The sequence below is a fragment of the Microcaecilia unicolor genome, chromosome 10 (assembly GCF_901765095.1).
Source record: "Microcaecilia unicolor chromosome 10, aMicUni1.1, whole genome shotgun sequence".
In the NCBI taxonomy this organism is placed as follows: Eukaryota; Metazoa; Chordata; class Amphibia; order Gymnophiona; family Siphonopidae; genus Microcaecilia; species Microcaecilia unicolor.
The window spans coordinates 72,479,649-72,496,426 of NC_044040.1; the positions used below are offsets into that span (position 1 = coordinate 72,479,649).

At 44.1% G+C, this 16,778-nt stretch overlaps 1 protein-coding gene across 1 annotated transcript in view; it reads right to left on the reverse strand.

The window, feature by feature from the left end:
• The window catches only part of SLC38A1 (solute carrier family 38 member 1), a 220,795-nt gene extending 210,239 nt beyond the window's left edge, over positions 1–10,556 (reverse strand). Inside the window, exon 1 of the mRNA XM_030216384.1 lies at positions 10,433–10,556. The gene's annotated coding sequence lies outside the window, so the exon portion shown is untranslated. The remainder of the gene's footprint in view (positions 1–10,432) is intronic.
• Positions 10,557–16,778: the final 6,222 nt, after the last annotated feature.

The following is a 16,778-nucleotide window of genomic DNA, read 5'->3' on the forward strand; positions in this document are numbered from 1 at the left end:
ACATGTTTGGTGTGAAAAAAAACCCCCAAAACAAAATTTCTCAGTTTAGACCAATGGTTCCCAAACCTTGTCCTGGAGGCACTCCAGCCAGTCAGATTTTCAGGATATCCACAATGAATATTCATGAAAGATTTGCATGCAGTAAAGGCAGTGTATGCAAATCTCTCATGAATATTCATTGCAGATATCCTGAAAACCTGATTGGCTAGGGTGCCTCCAGGGCCAAGTTTGGGAACCACTGTTTTGGACAGATAAAGATTAAAAACCAAATGGTAAATCAGAAACAGAGGGTTAAAGGACAGTTCTAACAAAGATTTGTGAATCCATTTTGAAGGGAGAGGGTCCAAGGATAAAGGCGAGTCTGTCAATGTAGCATAGCTAGATTTTCAGAAAGCATTTGACAAAGTCCCTCATGAGAGACTCCTGAGAAAATTAAAGAGTCATGGGACAGGAGGCAATGTTCTATTGTGGATTAGGAATTGGTTGATGGATAGAAACCAGAGGGTAAGGTTAAATGGCCATCACTCTCAGTAGAGGAGAGTGAATAGTGGAGTGCCCCAAGGATCTGTACTGGGACTGGTGCTATTTAACATTTATTAATGATCTGGAAATGGGAACGATGAGTGAAATGATTAAATGTGCTGACAAAAAATTATTCAGATTTGTTAGAATGCATGCAGATTGTGAAAAATTGCAGGAAGGCCATAGGAAGTTGGAATACTGGGCATCCAAATGGCAGATTAAATGTAATGTGGACAAATGCAAAGTGATGCACATTGGGAAGAATAATCCAAATTACAGTTACTCTCATAGGAGTCAGCACCCAAGAAAAAGATCTAGGTGTCATTGTAGATAATACACTGAAATCATCTGCCCAGTGTGTGTCGGCAGCCAAAAAAAGCAAACAGGATGCTAGGAAACGAATAGAAAATAAGAAATAATATAATGCCTTTGTATCACTCCATGGTGCAAACACACCTGGTGTATTGTAGAATACAGCAGAATTAGAAAAGGTTCAAAGAAGGACGACCAAAATGATGAAGAGGATGGAACTCCTCTCATGTGAGGAAAGGCTTCAGAAGTTAGGACTCTTCAGCTTGGAAAAGAGATGGCTGGGGGGGGGGGGGATATGATAGAGGTTAACAAAATAGTGTAGAACACGTAAAAGTAAACCTATTTTTTACTTTTTCAAAAAGTGCAAAGACATTCAATGAAGTAACATGGTACTACTTTAAAATGAACAGGAGGAAACATTTTTTCAGTCAACAAAAAGTTAAGCTCTGGAACTTGTGCTAGAGGATGTGGTACCAGTGGTTAGTGTATCTTGGTTTAAAGAAAAGGTTTGGACAAGTTCCTTGAGGAAAGATTCATCGTCTGCTATTGAGACAAACAATGGGAAAGGCCACTGCTTGTCCCTGGGATCAGTGGTATGAATCTTGCTATCATCTGGGATTCTGTCAAGTACTTGTCACCTGAATTGGCCACCGCTGGAAGCAGGATACTGGGCTATATGGACCATTGGTCTGACCCAGTATGGCTATTCTTATGTAAGGCACCGGTAGTGTTTCATTGTGTAGAGCCTCCATTTTGTCATTAGAAAAGTTCTTTACCATGCATTAAATTAATGGCAGTTAATATGATGCAGCAACCGCATCAACTATGCCACATTAACCGTTAACAGCTGAAATAGATTTTTTTCTTTTTAAACATGTGTCTCTGCTGGGCTTTCCCCCATTGATTTCTAAGAAGCATGAGTGAATAAGTGTTTCCAAGGATATGCAAATGAGATAGTATATAGAATGAATTGTTGGCAGGTATTTTTGGCTTCTTGTCCTTAATTGTTCTCAGGTCCACTAAACTGACTTTCAGCCCTCTAACGTTACATGTTAGAAAAGGGTTCATGAAGATCAAGGATAATAATGAAGTTTGTGGTTACAGTAATGGGCTGGGATCTAGGCAAACCAGACAAGCCCTGCTTCTCTCAGATATTACTTGTGACCTTCGATTATAAGCTCTTTGGGGAAGAGACTTGTACCAGAATTATCACCATTGCTCAGCACTGGATACATCTATTATGTCATGCTTCTAAACGGTACTTCTAGGTTAGTGAGCCCTTGGGGCCACTGCCGAGGAGCAGCAGTGGCAGGAGAGTCACCCAAACACAGGACAGGCAGAACAGACTTCCCGGTACCCTCGGCCGGAACTCTCAGACAAAGGCTGCCGCCAAGGCAGCTCAGGCTGACACCAACTGGACCGGAAATAGCCCAAACTTCACCTGCACTTAACCACCGTTCCTCAAGGGTTGAGCCCCAGAGTGCGGGCGGTCGGCAGGACTTACCGGACAGGGCAGGAGAGCAGAGCTGCAGGGGCCAGCAGGCTAAAGGAACCAGGAACCCGGCTGGAGCAGGGCAGGCAGCCGGCAGCAGAGTAAGCCAGGAGACAAGCTGGGTCTGGGTAGGCAGCAATCAGTAGAATAAGTCAGCAAACAAGCAGGGTCAAAACCTAAAACAGGAAAAACTCAAGCAGCACTGCAAACGACTTCCACCAAAGGAAACTTCTCTGAGGACCTCTGTTGCAAGGCACCTAGGAACCTTTCCAGGTGGTTAATAAAGGCAGCCCATAAGGGAGTTCACCAGGTACGGATACTGCTTAGTTCCAAAAAACTCCCAAAACAATCTGGAGGGCTGGAAGATCCGGACTGGACCAGCATATCTTCTGGAACATGGAAAACGGTAAACCATCAATTCACAGCATTCCCCAGGTCTAACTCCCGAGGCGACTGCAAGCCAGGAACCTGGACACAACCGTGACATATTAGCAGATAAGTATGGTTTAGCATGTTGGGATCCAAGTACATCATTCTTATTTCTCAAGTTGTAGCTTATTTGCTTCCTCATGCAGCTTCTGCACAAGCTCCAAATAGTGATTTTTTTTTGTTTGACCTTCTTGAAGAACTATTCATCTAAGCTTCTCTCCTGCCCTCACAAATGGGTTAACTGAGGTTCTCTATTTATTTAAATTTTCCTTTATTCGATACACTGCCAATTGCCAAAATGCCAGCAACGCGGTTTACAATAAAAGCTCAAAATGAGCTATGGAGGAGGAAAGAAAAAAAAAAAAGTAAACATTGATACATATCCCCATCACTACAGAGGAAAGGCTTGAAAAAGCCAGAATTTAAGGTGGTTTTTAAAAACTGGGTATAATGATTCAAATTTAAGTTCAGGTGGTAGAGTGTTCCAAAGTTTTGGTTCAACATAAGCAAAGGCCATAGCGCAGATGGTGTCAAGTCTTGTAACAGAGGGAAAGGGGAGGTGAAGGAGGGCTTGTTGAAAGGAACACAAGTTCTGGGGGGGGGGGGGGGGCATAAGGGATAAGGAAATGTATTCTACAGCTGATAGTACTGTAGTAAGCCTTTGTAGATGAATTAAAATAATTTGTAGTTAATACATGAGGAAACAGGCAACCAGTGGTCATTTTTAACAAATGGAGTTATGTGATCAAATTTATATACATTGTGTAGAAGTTTGATGGCAGTAAATTGGATGAGTTGGAGCGCTTTAATGAAGAAAGAGGTAATCCAGAAAACAATGCATTGCAATAATCCAAAATGTGTGATAAGGGAGAGAATAAGGGTTCTGATGCATGATACAGGTAGGTAGGTCTTAACTGAGCGAATGTACTGCAAAGTGTCTATAATTTTAGCTATAGGCTATGGAGTTTTGCTTCAGGTATACCGCACTATTTCTCATCCCCCATCTCTCTTTTCCTATCAGCCACAAGAAGGAATTTCTGGCTGGTCGCATGCTCCGATGGTGAAACTCAGATATCTGGTATATCCTGTTACAAAAGTGATTTACTGAGAAAAGGTATGGCAAGGACCAGTTGCAAGCCTCCAGCACAGATGAAGTCCCAATTACAAGTCTCCAGCCCATATGCAGCAACTATGATTGGTCCAGGGTAGAGGAGAGGTGGGTGCTCACCACAGCCTATAAAACCACACTGCAAAGAAACTCTGAAATAGTCAGGATAGCAGAAGAGTTTCATGTCCTTGCCACAGTCTATTCCAGGGGGGATACTCTTCCCCCCCCCCCCTTGATAGAAAATAATTCTCTATAGCTATGAATCTTTCTTTCATTCATTCTTTTTCTGCTTTCTCTCCATTCTGTGACCTTTGTATGAGGAACAAACTTTTCTTCCTTCTTCATATAATTAGTCTAATTACTTATAATTAGCAGAGGTACTGATGTTAGATTTTTTAAGTTTTGTTATAACTTTACAACTGATGTCAGATGGTGGGTAAATAATTAAAAAGACAATTCTCTCTAATTCCTGTACAATGTTTTCTATAATATTTTATAAGATTTCAAGTTGTTTTAGCAAATAGCAAACCAAAATGTGCAGCCTAGTACAAAAGCAATGAGGATTAAATTACACATCAATAAGATAAATCAAACCCAAGTATTGGGTTGAAGATGACTCCCAGAATGCAGGACAATAGGAATTAGGAAAGTACATGGTTTCAGATTTGGAGACATTAAGAGTCTATGCTTGGAAAGCCAGGTAGCAGCGCACTTAAGAATTTAAGGGGAGAGGGGTCAACTGAATTTGCAGTGTAAGAGTAGAGGATCTGACTGTTGTCAGTGTACCAGTACAGACTGCATTCACAAGACTGATGGGCCGATAAGAAGCAAACGCTGCAGGCACTAGAGGCAGTTAGCGCCATACTAGCACCTGCGTTTGCTACCTCCCCATGATCAGAACAGTGGTGTAGCCAGACCTAGCATTTTTTTTGGGGGGGGGGGACCCAGAGTTAACATGGGGGGGCACTAGGCATGAATAGTGCTTGATATACTCCTAAATAATGTCAAAGTTTACTTGATGATGGATTTCTAAGTAAACAGTCTGTCCTGCATCAACATAAACCACACACACACTTATGGAATCTTGGAAGTTCACTGACATTTTAAAATAAAGTCACATTATCCCATAACAAACAACTTTGGCATTATAGTAGACTTGAGTCTAGTCTACATCTCAACATACATCACAGTATCCTTCAAAATTACCACAATGGCACATATCCTTCAACTTTGCTTTATAACAAATATAAATGCCTTATTTCCCAGGAATTCAAAATACAAAAATGTTCTGATTTTTGTGTAATGTCTGTAAACATATAAACCCTCTCCTGTCCCAAGCATATTGTGAAGTACCTGTAATACAAAACCTACAAAAATCACTCAGGACCTATAGAGCTAATCTAGTTCACTGTAACACCACTAGCTCACAGAGGTAACACATGCACCTCCAGCCGCTAGTGCAGCTTTGCAAACAAGGGTTAATCCTAAATTAAAAATAAAGTTATTTTTCTACCTTTGTTGTCTGGTTTCTGCCTTCTTCTATCTTTTCGTAACTCTTTCCAAGGATCTCCTGTCCATCTGCCATTATCACTCCCTTCCTGTCTTCTTTACCTTCTGCACTACATCCAGCTTCAACTTTGGTTTGTTCCTTTCAGCTTTCTTCCATTTTTTTCTGATGCTCTATCCATTCAGATTTCATTAATTTTTATTATCCAGTCTTCACTCTCCCTCTTTTTACTGTGTCCACCTACAGTTTTCCATCTTTTCCCATCATCCCAGCCCCCCATTCCTTATTCCCCAGTTTTTTTTACTAACTCTTTCCTCTCCCTGCTAATCTCTCCTTACCTTCCACCATATATCCAGGCTCTTTCTACCTCCATGCCCCCAACATCCAGCATTTTCTCTCTCTCTCTACCCCCACCATCCATTGCCCCTGTCTGTCTCTGCTTCTGGCATGCAGCAATGCCACTGTCTCTTCCTCCACACCAGCATATCTCTCTCTCCTTTCTATGCATGATAGCTCTCCTTTCTCTCTCTATCCCACCCAGCATTGCCTTTCTTTCTCTCTCCCACCATCTAGCATTGTTCCATCTCTCCCTTCTCTCTTATGCAGTATGCACCTCTCTCTCCCCCATCCAGCATTGTCTCTCTCCCATCCCTCATTCAGTATTGCTTCTCTCTCTCTTCCATCCCATCTCTTGCACCAGTCCACCTCTCTCTCACCCCAATCAAGTATTGCCGTTATCTTGAGTCTCTCCAGTCCAACATTCCTTCCCTCGTTTATATCCCTTTTACCTCTCTCACCCCGTGTCTCTCCCCTTCCCACCCACCATCATGCAGTATCTTTACTTTCTCTTGGTGCCTTCTCCAATCGGCGGGACCCTGACTCTACATACTGCTACTTTCTCTGGCAGTTCCAGTCCCTCAAATATAAACCTCCTCGGTCCTCTCTCTCTCTCTGGGGTGGAGCTTCCTGAGGAAGTAGCGCATACGGTGCCGCGCGTCTAACTTTCCTGTCAGGAACCTTGAAAGAAAGCAAAGGTTTCTGCAGAGCTCCTCCCAGGCCTTCCACGTGATTGATGTGACCAGACCACCACCAGGGTTCAAGGCACCAAGAAGAGAAAGGAAGGGTGCTGCATGGTGGAGGGTGGGTAGGGGAGACAGGGAGTGAAGAAGACCGGTATCTCTTTTCAATCCCTACCCTGTGGTCTAGCATCCCTTCCCATCTTCTGCCCGCCCCCTGCCTGCAATACTCTGCCTTTTAGCAGCGACAGCGTCAACAATCAAAGCAGCCTTCCCTCCAGCCAGCCCCAGAAGGTTTTCCTCAGGAACAGGAAGTTACGCAGAGGGAAAGCTTCTAGGGCTGGCAGGATGGATGGGAGGCTGCTTTGATCTCCATTGCTGCTAAAAGTCAGAGGATTGCAGTGCTGGGGCGGGCACAGGAAGGTTTCAGAAACCAGATCGCGAGAGGGAAGGGAGAGAAATACCGGAGTGAATGTGTGTGTGTGGGGGGGGGGGGGGGGGTTGCATGCCGGCTAAGCAACTAGCGCTACCTGAGGCATGGATGCAGGGGGCCTGAGCAAGGAATAGGGGGGCCTGGGCACGTAGCTACGCCCCTGGATCAGAGTCACTGGAGCGTGTAAAACAATGCGCTCACGGGCTCTGAATGCAAACAGGGCTCTTAGAGCAAGTAGCACGCAAAGATTGGCTCGCTGGCCATGGCAAACCTTACAGTAGCTAGCCCTGTCCAGCATGCATTTGCATGCTAGCAGGCACCCATTCCCCCCAATGCAGCAGCCACCCTGCAGGAATCCCCGACCCCAGCGACAGGGGGCAGGAGGTCCGGAGGACCTCTGGTCCCCCAACCCCCCCCCTCCCAACACAGGCTCAGGGGAGGCTGGAGATCCAGTGGGTCTCCAGCCCCCTTAACCACCCCTCCGATGTCCTTGGTGGCCCAGTGGGCCGCAGGTAAATCCCCCCACCTGCCTTCAGTTGGAGGAGGGAGGTGTGGCCTCCCTCCTCTTCCATCAGCGCTGCCTGGAAAATGGCGGTGCCCAGCCCTGTCCAGTGCATTCTGGGATGCGCTGGGTGGGGCTTCATACCATATAAGGGAGGACATAGCTGTTTCAGTGGAGCAATCTTATCTAGAATGTTAGAGAGAAATGGAATTGAGAAACTTGATTGGACAAGGGTAGATAAGATGGGGGAGGTGCTAAATTGGTTAGCAACAATTTTGTTTTAAATAGTGTTGAATCGTTAAGAGACCTGGTGAAACAGTAGGAGGGCTTGGAAGAAGGAGGAGGAACAGGGAGACAGTTGGAAAGAGATCAAAAAGTGACATGACCATGCAACAGGATGGCTAGCAAATTTAGAAGGAGTAAGAGAAGACTAGATCAAGAGTACTACCCAGAGCTTGAGTGGGGAAGTTAATGTGTTGTATTCTGTACATTATTATGTTTCATTCACTTTATTTATTTGTAAGCTACATTGAACTTGAGTCTATTTCGGGCTAATGTGGTGTATAAATGGCATGAATAAAACAAATAAACCAACATTATGAGCCAGCATGAAGACGTCATAGTAGGGATCAGTAGAATGAAGATTAAAGTCTCCCAGAAGGATAATAGGAGAAAAAGAAATGCCAGGTTCAGCAATAAAACCATTTAGGTCATCCAAACATAAGGATATTGAAGTTGGGAGATGATAAACTAGCGCTAAATGGAATGAAGAGGAGGCTGTGCTAAAACAGAGAATGCCAGCATCAGAAAACAAATGGGGCTTAAAAAAGTAAGTGAGGACTCAATAGACCAAGGAGTAGAAAAAGGCCATGGCCCTGCCACAGCAGGAGGGCCATAGGAAGTGGGGAAAATGATAATTAACAGGGCAGGCTTGCAGCATTGACCAGTACCCTGAGGTCTAAGCCAGGATTCCATGATACAGACAAGAGAGTTTGACGATTGCGAGGTCTAATGCTGGCAGTAGTTTTTTTTTTTTTTTTTTAATGGGCACGATTGCTGCATTTTCTCCCATTGAGTGGAGGAGTAGCCTAGTGGTTAATGCAGTGGACTTTGATCCTGGGGAACTGGGTTCGATTCCTTGTGACTCTGGACAAGTCACTTAACAAGTCCGTTGCCCCTGGTACGATTAAGTACCTGTATATACTCTGTAAACCGCTTTGAATGTAGTTGCAGAAACCACAGAAAGGTGGTTTATCAAGTCCCTTCCCCATTGATACCTAAAAACAATGCACGAATAAACATTTCACAAGAAATACAAATGACACTGGGCATTTTTGGCTTCTTGTTCATAGTTTGTGCAGAGATTACATTTGGTATATACTCAAGGTGATTTTCCTGCCTTTTCTTAAGCAACAAAAAGTGTGTTTAACTTGCTGCCTGAGACTAAGATTCACCACACTTATGTTAATTAATGCCTTCTGGATGTGATCATTGATTGACCAGCAGAAATCGTTCATGCCTCAACACTGTATTAAGATTTTACAAATTAACAACGTTGATAAACTGTTTAATATATTTCAAAAATAATGAACAAATTTGGCTTGTGCTTTTAAAAATGTTTAAGGTATGCAGAAAAGTGCTCATCTAAGACAATCCCAAAGTTACTAAAAAGAAAAATGAATAAGAAAGTTATAAAAGGTGTAGACAATACCTGGGATTTTTAAAGTACAGGAAAAAAAAATCCCTCTGCTACCCAAACCCTTATCTGTTTCAGTCTGGATGTCCTGCAATGAATTCAGACTAACATGAAGGTTTCCCTCCTTCCAAAAAGCAATAGATTATTAGAACGAGAAAAACTGGTTGACATCTGTTGGACCTGACTTTTTGCAGATAACAAATCTAATACCCAAGGGCAGGCAAGCATATGAAAAGCTTATAGAGAAGAATGGAACAGAATTGTGCTGAAATGATCTATTTCGCTGTAAGGCTTGACATATGAACACACACAATTATCACTGTTCATATCTACTTTTAATAGAGGCCAGCCTACTATGCAGGAAGCCATCTCATTGCTCAGCAGCCCCTTTAGCCGTCTCTCTGCATGTACTGCGTCAACAGTTTTTATCAAAAAATAGCAGACATCCTCTGAGTTTTTATATAAACATTTTGATTTAGAATTTACAGGGGGGTTTTTAACGTTAAAATGCGCTGCCCCTTTAATAACCCGTTTCATTAAAACAGTTGTCCACACCGGCTGGACTATTGAAAGAGTGCACCTTGGGCATCCTTATATATTATTTAGCTAGGGTGATGTAATTTATGTTTCTGTAATTAGCTTCTCTCTATCTGATAGAAAAAACCCCCAAATTTAAATACAATAAGGATTTCAAAGCAATGAACAACAGCCAACGGAATAATATGGAAAATTATATACATGTATAACTATATGCAATTATGTAACTAAATATTTGTACACAATATAGCCACGAAAGTATACACTGAAGTATGTAACAATATATATGTGCACACACACGCCCGCATGCACAAAAATAGCCAAAGCACATGATGCACACGCGCCTGTGTATGTACACACATACGTAACCATCTCCCACCAACACACAAAGGATCACAAGGTTATCTTTTCATCCTTTCCACAAAGTCAAAGGATCGGTTGAACCTCCTTCCCCATTATTTGGATGCGGATAACGATCAGTCTAATGCTCCAGTCGCCCTGCGTTTTAAACCTAAATATACGTGCACGTTAGTTTAGATCTGGGAGGCGAAGCCGGACGAGACATATTTCGGGTGTCTTAGCGTCTCATTGTTCACTTCCACCAACAAAGCGACGAAATAAAAATTACACAAAGCAGCACAGGTGTCGCGAGAGGGTGAGCCACACCGTGTGGACCCTGGCCCCAACCAACTTTTCCCGTAGCGCGCCTCTTCCCCAAAACGCTGATGGAGCACCGCACGGATACCTACCTGCACGCCGGCACTAAAGCTTGCGGGACCCAGCCTGCCAAATTTGTGCGAGCATAAGCATAGCATTACGTTTCCCCTCCCCCCCCCCCAAATTAGGCTTTATGTTCTTTTCATTTTTTCCCCGTTTACCTTACTACCGTTGACAATGAACCACGATTCCCCTCCTCACTTCGGCATTCAGCTCCCGCGACTACAAGAAAAGGAGAAAGCAAGGCATCGCCTTTTACGCGCACGCGCTTCATAGTAAACGTCATAGCTAAGCTCGTAAAGCTGCTGTGCTACCGCTAGAGCTTCCAGTTCCGCAGCCCCTGCGTATGATCCGTGTTGCTACCTTTTGTTAAAAAAAAAGATGCGGAATCTGCGTAAAGAGGCGCGGAACTCGTGCCATGGAGGAAGTGAAGTTTGTAGTTTCTCGGCCTCTGCTTCTTCCCCATATAATGTTATCAAAAGGCTGATGAAGACAGTGGGGAAAGGTGGGAGAGTTGATATGTTGTGCTGCCTTCTTGGGCCTCTTCGTGCCTGCCGGGTCAGGCGGCTGGAAGCCTCAGCATAGGTTGGCTTTGCAGCTGTGGTTATGTCTGCAGTTTGTATGCTGCTAACGTCCTGCTTTGCAGCACTAGTGTGTGGAAAAGCAAAGGGTGCAAAGGTGAGGAGAGAGGAAATAAATAGGGGTGGTTCCCAAACCTGGTCCTGGAGGCACCCCAACCAGTCAGCTTTTCAGGATATCCACAATAAATATTCATGAGAGAGATTTGCATGCAGTGGAGGCAGTGCATGCAAATCTCTCATGAATATTCATTGTGGATATCCTGAAACCTTAACTGGCTGGGGTGGCTCTAGGAAAAGGTTTGGGAACCACTGGACTAGGCATCTGCCTGCCACAGCAATTTAGGGGTGATATCTGCACTTGATCTTCAGCTTCCCTCTTCTTCCCTCGCTTCCTTCCTTCCTCTACCCTGAGGTGTTCAGGATTTACCTCCCTTTCTCTGGAGTGGTGAAGTGGAAGTTGGGAGCTATAGAACATTTCTGATGCTTAGTGTGGGGCTTTGATTATTTCAAAGGGGCAGGAGCTGGCAGCACTTGAATATGTATCTCCACTAAAGACTCCAGATGCACAGATGCTGAAGGTTCTGTGCTGGTCACAATACATCTTCTATAGCTGTTGACTGCTTCGTTGCTGTCCTGGAGGAAGAGAGGTAAGACCGTAACACTTTGCAGTGCGGTCAGGGGAAGGTGGAGGGAAGGAAGGAACGAGAGAGATGCTGGAGACCAAGGGGGAATTAGGGGGTGGGTGAGAAAGATGCAAGAGACTTCATGGGGGTGGAGGGTTGTGGGTGGAAGAGAAAGATGCTGGAGACTAAGGGGTGGGATAGAGCTGGAGACCAAAAGGGGTTGAGGGTGGAAGAGACAGATGCTGGAAACCAAGACGGGAGGGAAGTAGAGAGAGAGAGAGATGCTGAACACCATGTGGAGTGAGGGTGGGGAAGGCCTTCGGCAAGACTAGGAAAACAACTTCTGGGTTGGGGGCAGCATAAAGTATCTGCAGCAAAGCAAAACAGCATATATCCTGACAGCCACACAAGGAATCATCAATGCACTTTTTCCTGCAAAAAGGATGGGCAATTTATTTAAAAGCATGGTATGGGGGGGGGGGGGGGGGGTAGGAAATTAGTAGCTTGAAAGGTAATTTCATTTATCCTTCTGTACTCTCATTCATCTTCTCCCTCTCCTTCTGTCGCACACCCCCTCATTTCCTACCTCTCTATAATCTCATCTTTTGCTTCTCCCTCATCTCTTCCTCTGCTCCTCTCTCGTTGCTTCTCTCCTCCATATCACTCTCTCCCTCCACTCCCCCTTCCCACCCTCCTTCTTCTCCTCTCCTCTGTCTCTCCCCCTTCCTCGTCTTCCTTCTCCTCTTGCTTTTTCTGTCCCTTCCCTCTTATCTATCTCCCATCTTTTACTTCCTCCTCCCCATCACACATTCTCTCTCTCCTTTTTTTCCTCCTTGCACACTCTCCCCTCCATCTTTCCCGGCATTCACTTTTTTCACCCGCATAGCCCCTACTGGCACACCTCTCTCCTCTCAACTTCTCCCTCCTCTGGGCATTTGTTTCCTCTTTTCCTCCCCCTCCTTTCACTTTCCCACCTTGCAAACTCATTTTCTCTGGGCTGCCAGAAACTGTGTTGAATAACACAAAACCCTGTAAATGGACTCTCAGAAGTGTGGTTATAATAGGAAACACAGGCCTTCACCAGGTAAAAAACAAACTGCAAATTAGAAACAAATATGCGACTAAAAAATGAAACGGAAAACCCAGCGAAACCAGACTCAGTGAAGTGTAGCATACTGAATAAAAAGAAACAGAAATGCATTTCCTCCTGTACTGAGTAAAATACAAGTAGTGCACATTTTCAAAACTGACATTCTATGAAAAATTAAAATCAATATTTTGTACTTTTGTCTGATCATTTTATTTTTCCAATTTGGTTCGCTTCCTCTTCCCCTACTTACTCTACCACTCAGGTGGCCAGCATTCCCCTTCCCCTCCCTATCCTTCCTCAAGTTGATCAGGCCAGCATCCCCTTTTGACTCCCTGCCCCTGATTCAGCATCTCCTTCCTCTTTTCCTATCCCTGTACTATGTCCCACATCTTCTCCTTCTTCTCTGCCTCCACTGCTGCTGCTCTACCTCTTCCTTGACCTGGGCTGAAGATGCACTAAGACTCAGTACCAGCATGTGGCCTTTTAACACAAGTCTATGCTAAAGCGCTGCTGCATCCTGGCCCTCTCTGACACCGGAAGGCCTGTTGGTGGGAGGCAAGGGGATACGGCAGTGCTTGAGTGTGGGCTTCTCTTGAGTGGGCCCACACCAGCGCTGATTCTGATTGCAGCTTTGGCCTAGATCCAGAAAGGGCAGTGGGGAAAGAATGGAGATGCTAGTGAAGGGAAGAGGAGGTGCTGCTCTCCTGTCTCCCAAATGCTGTCACCCTAGGCATTCACCTAGCCTGCCTAGTGGCAGGGCCGGCTCTTACTTCCATCTGTTGCTGACATCAATCCTTCTATTTCTTCTTCTTTGTCCATTTATCTGCCTTTTTATCTACTTTTAGCCATATTGTATATCTCCATCTCTCCCTGTGCTGGAGAATGAAAAAGTATTGTCTGTACCTCTCACCCTACCACCGAATGCACAGGGGTACCCATGCAGAAAGCCTTGCAGTAGAGCCCACACTCTATCATGAACTTAGCACTACAAAAATACCATGGCATGCTATGAGCATTCAAATTACTGCCATGTTCAAATTGCAGCAGTGATCTACTGCTCATTGCTAAATGTTACCTTTCTTACCAATGCCTGAGTGGAGATTGGCTCAGGCACTGATGGGAAGGGTGACAAAAAAAGGGCAAACAAACAGTGCAGGCAAGCATGCTATGGCATTTTGCATTGCCACCCCTCCCCCCACCTACCAACATCAACATAATACCCTGACAAACCCCCCAATTCAACACCTCTTCCCATCCTCACCTCCCTAAAAATATGTCCCTGGTATCTAGTGGCACCACTCTGACCTAACCAACCCCCCTCTCATTCAGACCCCTGAAAAATTCCTTGGTACTCTAGTGGCCCCCTCCCCCAATTCCCCCCCCCCCACCCAAATTCCCTGGTAGTCTGATGGAACCACCCACTTCATGATCCATTGCCTAAGCATCCCTAAGACCCCATACCTTAAATGAGGCAGGAACAATGCCTACTCACACTTGCCTCTGACACTGCCATTGTCAAAATGGTGGCACCCTGCCCCATGTGGTGCATCCTTGGATGCACTGGGTTGGATCAGTCTGCCATATAAGAGAAAAAATCCAGACTGACCTCACCAAAGGCTAAAGAGTTGGCATTCATGGAACACAGAAAAACTAAGTAAGAGGAACACAGAGAGGAATACTGGATGATACTGGATGAAACTGAAAGAATCTAAGAGAGAGATATGTCTGGCTAAAACTCACAGTAACTGTAAGAGATCTGCCTATACCAGAAATAGTTTTCAAGGGTGATGATGCAGAGGAACTGAAAGAAATCGCAGTGAACCTGGAAGATGTACTGAGCCAAATCGACAAATTAAAGAGTAGTAAATCACCTGGACTGATTGGCATACATCCAAGGATACTCAAAGAATTTAAACATAAAATTGCTGATCTGCAGTTAGTAATATGTAACCTGTCATTAAAATCATCCATAGTACCTGAAGATTGGAGGGTGGCTAATGTGACACCAATTTTTAAAAAGGATTCTAGGGCTGATCTGGGAAATGATAGACTAGTAAGCCTGACATCAGTGCCATGCAAAATAGTGGAAAATACTATAAAGAATCAAATTACAGAATACAGACAAACATGGTTTAATGGGACAGAGCATGGGTTCAGCCGAGGGAAGTCTTTTATAGACTGGTAAGCCTGACATTGATGCCGTGCAAAATAGTGGAAGCTACTATAAAGAAAAAAATTACAGAACACAGAGACAAACATGGTTTAATGGAACATGGGTTCAGCCAAGGAAAGTCTTGCCTCACCAATTGCTTCATTTCTTTGAAGGCATGAATAAACATGTGGATAAAGGTTAGCCATTTGATGTAGTGTATCTAGATTTTCAGAAAGCTTTTGATAAAGTTCCTCATGAGAGACTCCTGAGAAAATTAGTCATGGGATAGGAGGCAAAGTTCTGGTGTGGATTAGGAATTGGTTATTGGAGAGAAAACAGAAAGTAGGGTAAAATGGTCATTTCAGTGCAAGAGGGTGAAAAGTGGAGTGCCGCAGGGATCTGTAACTGGGACCAGTGCTATTTAACATATTTATAAATGATATGGAAATCGGAATGACGAGTGAGGTGATTTTGCAGATGATACAAAACTATTCAAGGTTGTTAAAACACGTGCAGACTGAAATATTGCAGGACGACCATAAGAAATTGGAAGACTGGGCATCCAAATGGCAGATGAAATTTAATGTGGACAAATGCAAGGTGATGCACATTGGAAAGAATAATCCGAATCATAGTTACCTGATGCAAGGGTCCACCTTAAGGGTCGGCACTCAAGAAAAAGATCTGGGTGTCATTGTAGATAATACGCTGAAATCTTCTGCTCAGTGTGCGGCAGCAGCCAAAAAACCAAACAGAATGCTAGGAATTATTAGGAAAGGGATGGTGAATAATACCAAAAATATTATAATGTCTTTGTATCGCTCTGTGGTGCGTCCATACCTTGAGTATTGTGTTCAGTTCTGGTCACCGTATCTCAAAAAAGATATAGCTTAATTAGAAAAGGTTCAAAGAAAAGCGACCAAAATGAAAAAGGGGATGGAACTCCTCTTGTATGAGGAAAGCCTAAAGAGATTAGGGCTCTTCAGCTTTGGAAAAGAGACGGATGAGGGGAGATATGATTGAGGTCTACAAAATCCTGGGTTGTATAGAAGTAAATCGGTTTTTTACTCGTTCCAAAAGTACAAAGTCTAGGGGACACTTGAGGAAGTTAAACCTCTTCACTCAGCAACACAGCATGACTATAATCGTACTGGACAACACACAATCTTTATCCCTTGCGACCCTCTACTTATAATTCATACGATCACTATACAACCTTGTATCTGTTATCCAAGGCAAACACCTTGATGGTACTATGTAAGCCACATTGAGCTTGCAAATAAGTGGGAAAATGTGGGGTACAAATGCAATAAATAAATAAAACAAATAGGAGAAAATATTTTTTCACTCAACGAATAGTTAAACTCTGGAACTCTTTGCCAGAAGATGTGGTAACAGCAGTTAGTGTATCTGTGTTTAAAAAAGGTTTTGACAAATTCCTGGAGGAAATGTCCATAGTCTGCTATTGAGACAGACATTGGAAGCAACTGCTTGCCCTTGGATTTGTAGTATGGAGTGCTGCCATGATTTGGGTTTCTGCCAGGTACGCCTGACCTGGCTTGGCCACTGTTTAGAAACAGGATCCTGGGCTAGATGGACCATTGGTCTGACCCAGTATGGCTACTCTTATGTTCTTATGTAAATGGCTAGAAATGCATGGAGGGGCAACAAGATTTTTTTCAGGTATATTAGTGAAAGGAAGAAGACTAAAAATGGCATTGTGAGACTGAAAGATGCTGTAAACTGCTATGTGGATAATGATGAGGAAAAAGCAAATGTGCTGAACAAATACTTCTAAGTTCATGGAAGAAAATCCTGGAGATGGACCATGATTGACTGACAATGAGGGGCATAATAGAACGGGGCGCCCAAGTTTTCCTGAGGGCGTCCTTGCAGGACGTCCCCGCGAAGGGGCGGAGAAACCCGTATTATCGAAACAAGATGAGTGGCCATTTTTCGTTTCGATAATACGGTCGGGGACGCCCAAATCTCAACATTTAGGTCGACCTTAGAGATGGTCGTCCCCGATTTTTGGCGATAATGGAAACCGAGGACGGCCAT